The following is an 8,137-nucleotide window of genomic DNA, read 5'->3' as shown; positions in this document are numbered from 1 at the left end:
TTCACTACAATCTATTGTGGAAAGCAAACTATATCTTTAACTAAAGAATCTACAACCTATGGATTAATAAATGAGGTCAAATTAAAGTGATGGAATGACATACTAAGACAAAGACAATTCACATTTATACAAGTTGATACTGTAGAAAATTAGAAAAACCTTGAAAAACATGTGACCCCTATCAATGCATCAATATTCAATTATATAGAAATTAAGTGATCAAATCTATGTATTAACAATTGATGTCACATTGAAGTGATGGTTTGGCATAGTAGAACACAAGCAATCAACATTAATACATCAATTGATGCAATACAAAGTTAGATCAACCAATATCCATGGACCAATAATTAGCAGGTCTTGAAAAATGTAGCTCGCATCAATATTAAATTATATAGAAACAAACTTATCAAAACTAGGTATTAATAATTGATCTATATAACTGAACTGATGGATTAGCACACAACAATACCAACAGTCCACATTTATACACAAACACTTAATACAATAGTAACACAAAACAAACCTTATCCGCGGATCCATAATTAGCACCCTAAAACCCATTTGACCTAATCAATGTATCGTTATTGAATTAAATAGAAATAAAGACATCAATTTACACATTGAAAATAAAGTGATCCATGTCCACACAAAAACATTTAATACATTGAAAACCAATCTAACCATGTTCCATGTACAAAACAATCCACACTAATGCCACAATAGTGAAACATCTAAATGATCCACATCTTTGCATCAATGGCTTCAAGTACAACTTTGTCAAACAATGACAAAACAAATCTTGGTGGGTAACCTAACATGGCACTACAAAAATGTATAGATAATCACTTGAACTATCTATACTACGAATTTCTATATCAAACTTTAATTTCTTATATTATTAATTAAAAAAAAAAATCCTAAATATTATATATACAATAAAATTTGATGTGTATTAAATTTATAATTCATCATCTACATTTTTTTTATCTACAAGAAATCTATATCTCAAATATAGATTACACTAATATTACACATACTCTAATATTAACAATTCATAATAATTCATATAAAACTAATTATTTAAATAGATAATAAAATATATACTTCTATTAAAACCATACTTCATACCATCATTCCATTATGTATAAACATCACTCACCACAAATGTATACAAAAGAAAATTTATTGAATACTTCGAAATTTATTGTTTAAAATTAACACATGCTACTATCACTCTCAAATTGTCTTCGGACATGTAGTGTTGTGGTCAAAACACTTCGTTGGTGAAGCGGCCACCAAGATTCAAACCCCTGTTGGGTCATTGTGCTCACAGCCCTTGTGTCTTCGTTGGGTCATTGTGTCACCAATCAAGTGCAAATTTTTATAAGGTCTTTGCGATCTCTCTATATGTTTTCTTACATTAAAATAGACTCAGTTTTTATTAAAGATGCTTGGAAATAATAATGAAGATACTGAATACTAAATTCCAAAATCCAACACCTCAATTTGATTGAGAATATAACAATTATAAATTAGTTGAATTTAAAAGTAGCAAAAAATAATCCAGTGGCATCTTTAAAGATTTTAAGTTTATGCCATTGCCCTTATCTTATGCAATTTAGTACTCTCTGGGTCATCCTTCCATCATCTCTTTCTCTATTTTTTTATTTGTCCTGGGGACATTCTGATACTCTCCCTAACCACTCTTGTTAAGAAGGAATAAGGAAAATCATTCTCTGAAAAAAAAATAGGTGTCACGTTTAAATATTTACTTGCACATTTTCAATTGGAAATTCATTCAAATTCTGGTGTTTCACTCAACTTTGCTTACAATTTTTCAATAGCATTTTTTTCAAGATATTCAATATTCAATGTCTCTGAAACTTAGGTGAACTTTGACCTTAATCTTTTATATTAATAAAGAGGACAATATATTCTTGGGAAACTAAGTAGCACAGAGTTAACCAACATCACAAAGTTCAGACTAGACAATTTAATGGTGTATTTAAATTTCAATATTTGCTTTGGTATTAAGCTCAATCAAGGTTGACGAAGCATTTTTTTAAGAGGAGTTTATGTAAATGTGTCAATAACGATCTTGACCATGTTCGTACGTTCCTGCTGAATCTAATACACTGTTCTGAAATATTATTAGTATGTATTACTTGCCTGAAATAAGATGAATATGACAACTTCGGTGAAACTGAACATTCAGAGGCTCTTACTATAATTGGGTCAAGCAGTGTGTAATGAATTGAGCAAAAATCCTAATATCCAGATGGATTGCATAGCACAAACCAACCTTATTTATCAAGTACATACTGAGAATATTATATGGTATAAGGGAGAGGATCTAGTAGCTGGGTACCTCAACTTCACACTTCACAAAATCTTACGTGAAAATTTCAAATCATTCTCAAATTTTAACAACAGCTTTACATGGCAAGTCCCCTGCTTATAATTAAAGTTTCAGGGCTACCTCCTCAAATATGATGCCACACCAAAAAAGTGAGACCAATACATGGCAAGTCCCCTGCTTATAATTAAAGTTTCAGGGCTACCTCCTCAAATATGATGCCACACCAAAAAAGTGAGACCAATAGTTGTGCACTAAATCATGTTTTATCGGTGCACTAATGTGACATCACATGATTTGTTGCTTTTTATAGATCTAACGATTAAATTTCATTCAATTATTGGTACTCATCATCAACGCTAACAATTTTAAAATCATAATCTTGGTACAATATTGTTAAAAATATTGAGAAACAAATACTATAACTACTATTGAAACATAACAACTGTCCCTCGACTGTCTTGAGGGATGATCAGATGTTCTTCAACCATTGAATGACTGCACTGCATACAACTGCAGAATGAAAGTGTGATTATGACAAACTTTTCTTACTATTTTAATCAATTTGCAGTTGTTGAATGACTGCATACAACTATGGATTCAAAAAATGAAATTGCAGCCAGGTTGAATAGCAAAATACAGCTATAGTTTTCATTAATGAGCAATTCTATGACTGCATAGAGTTTCAGGGCAGCAAGCTACAAAATGAGAGTATACAGGGTATAGAAAGAGTAAATGTGTGATTGCATACAAGCTGTAAAGTGGGAACCATTCATGTCTCAAATGAGAGCCAGACGGTTGCAAGAAATGTAATGGTTACACCTTCATTTGTGATTTTGTATTCTTGGCCTCTTGGCCTGCCTTTTGATGCAATGAAAATACTGAATAATGAAAACAGAAATTTCTATTGATTATAACTTGTTATACTTGAATCAAGTAACACGTTGCATTGAATATCAAATTTTATGCATTATATGAATGTTGGCTATCTATGATATGCCATCCAAGTATTCAAATGAGTTGCATATACATTTTATAACTCAACTCATAGCATTCTTAGACTCTACAATTAAAAAAGCAAATCAGGTCATTGATTTTCATATCATCACACATTCTGGCTCCAATATACAAGTTGTGTAATAATGAAATTTATTGAAAGAAATAGCATTCAACACATACACTTGACTACTAGTATGTAGTAAGTAGTATGTACAACTCGAAGAGTTGGGCAAAGTATGCCTCAAATCATCTTCGACCAATAACAGCTCTCACCAAATACTATATTTCCCTATATCTATTCCAACGGAGGAAAGATGCTCCCTCACCGAAGCAATATTTTTTTGATCTTTTTGTATATAAATATAACATATCGACTGAAAGGTAATTATGGACAAACAACCAAAAAGCCAGGTAAAAATGAAAAATAGACTTCATATCTCACTCTACAAACATGGAAACACCCTCAGAGTGTGGCGTCACCTTAAGGAGTGAGGCAGACTAAATTGCTAGTATACTGATCTCTACTAATTATACCCATGATGATGGGGTCTTAAAAAAGGTTTACAGAAGCTCAGCCCTGACTCGGGCTTTGTGGAACACCAGATCCATGCAAATCTACCCTTCACCTAGGATGAGCTGCCCATATGCAAATTTTCCATGTAGATCGCTGTCTCTTGGGAGAAGAAGTAGTCTCAGACTTTTGTAGCATTTCCCACATTACTTGCACGTCTTGATATCCACATGACTGCACATCATTGTATAGTTTCAAGAGCCCACGCCCTGTTCATTCAATATTCAATTCCCATCAATAATTGCATTGCATCAAAGGAAAGTAGTAAAAGAGACAGTTGTAACACAAAATGAATGAATTTAAGCACACTAAAATTCCTGAAAGATGTATCATCAAATGTTACAGGAACTTCAATTAAGGAGGTCAAAGAACATGGTGGTTGAGTTAAATCTATGGATGTGAATTATAAGGTTCACATCGACAAGAACCTAACAAATCAGGGGATTTCTCACATTAACATGGCCAAGGGTTCCATTAGAGAGATTAAAGGGAAAAAGGCCCCTCTATTTATTCAGACTCGGATCATCACCTGTCTTTACAAGAAACAAAACCCCCAAATACATAAGACAGACCTTTCATATAAATGGTGCATCAAACAAGAAAAGGAGAAGTAAAAAACAAATCCCCACTTACTACTAGAACATTCATGCCGTGCTTTCCTGAACTCCAGGAGTAAGTTCCAGACCAGACAGCACTGAAATAATAGATACCTTCTTGATTCTAAGTTCAGACCTGACAAATAACTTAACAGTTATACGTGATATGTCAAGTGAAACCTAAGGTTGTTATTTTTGAGGCATCTTAAACAAAAAGTAACAAAGAAAACGAATTCCCAAAATATGACATATGACTGATCCTGATCAATCGTGATCCATACTAGATCATTGGGTTCAGATATTTAGACCTAAGTGTGTCCTAGACTCGCTCACTGGTAGGATTTGACAATCAACTTGTCACATGGCTTCCTCTTACTGGATGTGATCACTGTAATCAATCGGAAAAACATTTTTTTCCAAAAGTAATCACTCTCATGACTGCATTTACACAGATACGTGAGTGTTGAGAATGATGCATTTTCATAAAACTATCAAGACCCCAGTTAAGAGAAAAAAAAACCAGAAAAAAATGACCGGCCCTAAACATAAATGGAACATCCAACAAGAAAATAACAATTTACAGACACATGTCACAGATCCGAAACATAGATCGATCATGGCCGTAGTAGAGCTTTATAACACCCATCTGGGTTCCAGTCATGATGTCATCTCCTTGGCTCAAATGACATGTGAAACAAAAATAAGCCCAGATGCAAGCCTTAAGCGATTTCCGAAATATAGATACCCTTCAGACTTGACACTAAACTTAAAACTCCTTGAAACCTGAAAAGCCTTGATCTATAAAAAATTATATACACATCAAATCCAGAAACATAATATTGACACCAAAGTTAAGGGCCACCTATCCCACACTTGGGATGTGGGTGTGTTCTTGCAGCATCCAGCAATTAAAAAGGGATTAAAGAAACAAAAACTCTCAAAATCCATATAGCAGATCCCAAACATGCATGGTTTATACTTCAGTCTAGAATCATAGTTGCACCCCTCAAGATCTTAGGGACTGACTGCTAAGACTCAACCACCATCTGATCAAGTGATTTCCTGTAACATACAGCCAAACTGATTACAGTGCACGTAAGAACTACCTTACTCAATACTACCTAGAGCACCAAAACAGTATCAACATACATATCTAATTGATTAGGATTTGGCAGATGAATTTTCGCAAAAACAGCAAGAGCCCACTTCATCACTACTCAGAAAACCTTATCCACCCAACCCACTCCAGAAAAAATAACAAGCGCAACCTACCCATATCACAAGAGTTCCTTGAATTCCATCTACAAGGTAAAAAAACACTGGAACAAACACAGATTCTGTATAAACCAAAGCCACTACAATCCACACCCACCTCCCAAACTTGCAAAATTCTTGCAACCATCGACACTAAGCCTTCAAAACAAAAAAGGGGGAATTTTCTTACAAACACCAACTATCAGTACATCTGTACCAACCCCTCCCAGTTTCAGTCTCATTAGCCTAATCTAAAGCAATTACACAGACCATATGAACTTAAACTAAGCAAAAACTCACCACGCCTGCGTGCTCTGACTTTCCCTGCAATTCCCAGCAGAACTCTCCTCATGGGAAACAACATCTTTCTCAACCACTCCATCTTCTTCTTCTTCTTCTTCTTCTCCTCCTTTGGCTTGGTCTCTTCAGATTGCCTGAAAGAGATGAAACTCCTTGCCCACCTCCTCCTGATACGAATTAAGCGCTCCACAATGACTGATGAGTGTGTTCCCTGGGGCAGTAAAATAAAGAGGAGGACTTCAGATTCACAAGAGAAGTACTCCTTCCAAGGGAAAGTCTGAATTGCAGGCGAATAGCCGACGGCATGAATGAAACCGCGTGATAAGCATACAAAAGAAGAAATGTTTGTTATGGGTGGATGCTTATCACTGTCTTGTTCACGCTTCCTTCTATACTTTGCTTTGGATGCCCGCAATGACGAGTCGTGACTGTGTGGCCACCCGTTTGCTATTTTTTACTCTGCTTTATAGAATGAATGTCACCCCATGCTTTGACCTTCTTTCTCTCCTCCCACAACAAACACCCAATTAAAATAAATTATATTTTTTATTTAAATATATTTATATATATATTTATTACATATATACATATATATACACACGACTCCACCGAAAGGTATTGCACAAGTTGTCACGAGTTTATAGGTAGCTGAAATGTAGTGTTCAATTTATTACGTCATAATTTTTTAAAATTAATTATTATGTGGACATTATTATTAATTATATTTTTAAGGCCACGTGTGTCTGCTATTTCCTAGTTATAGGGTTTTGACTTTGAAAGCGATCCTATATGCCACCTGTTTTGGTTCAAATCCTAACTACATGTATTTGATATAAAACGTTTTTATTAAGAAAAATAATATCATTACCATTCTATGTAAGTCACTTAGTAATTATGTGAATTACCTAAGTTTTAAATTTGAAAGAAAAACACACACAAGGGACCTTGTTCCCTTGGTCTATATTTAAATAGATTTGTTTTAATTTATATGTTAAATTGATGGTTTACAAAAGTTTAATTATGTAATTTTTAAGATTAAAATATTTTTCGTTTTATTTTATAGTATTACTTAAGTACAAAATTTATTTTATTTTAATTTTCTAGTAATTAAAGTTGGAGAGATCATTCTTAAGTGTCTAAATTTTGATAACCTATCATATGTGCAATATGGACCCTTGTTAAAATTGTTAATAATAATTTTTTAGTTTATTTTATAGTATTATTTGAATATAAAAAAAAAATTATTTTAATTTTCTATTGATTAAATTAGGAAAGGTCATTTTCAAATGTCTAAACTTTAATAACCTGTCATATGTTCCTGTACAATTCCATGTTGAAATTGTTAATAATAATTTTTTATTTTATTTTATAGTATTATTTAAGTATGAAATTTCTTATATTTTAATTTTCTATTGATTAAAGTTGGAGAGGCCATTTTCAAGTGCCTAAAGTTTAATAACTGTCATATGTACGAAATCATGCTAAAATTATTAAAAATAATTTAAATATTCTGAATCATGTTGATATATTAAATGATTAGTATTTATTATTAAATATTAGTTAAATGAATCTAGTTAAAAGTATGGAATGATTGGCCCGTTAATGGGCTTGGCTGGGTTCAATCCAATTCCTCTTTGCAACAAGAGGTAGTTTGGGAAAAGCCTTCAGAGGGTTGGATGAAAGCAAATTTTGATGATGCTTCAAAGGGTAATCCAGGACCGTCAGGTGCAGGATTTATTGTTAGGGATTAGAATGGGGAGGTGATGTTTTTGGGGGCAAAGAAACTTGATTCAGGGACTAATAATGTTGCAAAAGTATCTGTGGTTTTGATGGCAGATAGTTTTTGTAGGAAAGTGGGGGTGAGTAAGCTTCACTTGGAAGGGGATTCGTTGGTGATCATATAGGCAATCATGACAAGGTCGATTGAGGCATGACACTTGCAAAATGCAATACTCAATATTGAGGAAGAGTTGAATAAATTTGATGACTTTAAAATTAGCCATGTTAAGCGAACGAGCAACAAGGAAGCCAATGTTTTATCAAAGTGGGCTTTAAATT

At 33.4% G+C, this 8,137-nt stretch overlaps 1 long non-coding RNA gene across 1 annotated transcript; it reads right to left on the bottom strand.

Moving 5' to 3' along the window:
• Window positions 1-3,485: 3,485 nt before the first annotated feature.
• Window positions 3,486-6,654, bottom strand: LOC131045475 (uncharacterized). Its single transcript, XR_009358352.1, has 2 exons — window positions 6,080-6,654; window positions 3,486-4,138 (listed from the first exon to the last, which is right to left on the bottom strand). It is a non-coding gene; the product is annotated as an uncharacterized LOC131045475 (long non-coding RNA).
• Window positions 6,655-8,137: the final 1,483 nt, after the last annotated feature.

Source organism: Cryptomeria japonica, chromosome 7 (genome assembly GCF_030272615.1).
Source record: "Cryptomeria japonica chromosome 7, Sugi_1.0, whole genome shotgun sequence".
Taxonomy (NCBI): domain Eukaryota; kingdom Viridiplantae; phylum Streptophyta; class Pinopsida; order Cupressales; family Cupressaceae; genus Cryptomeria; species Cryptomeria japonica.
The sequence above is the reverse complement of the archived record's forward strand: the minus strand, read 5'-3'. Positions and strand labels throughout refer to the sequence as shown.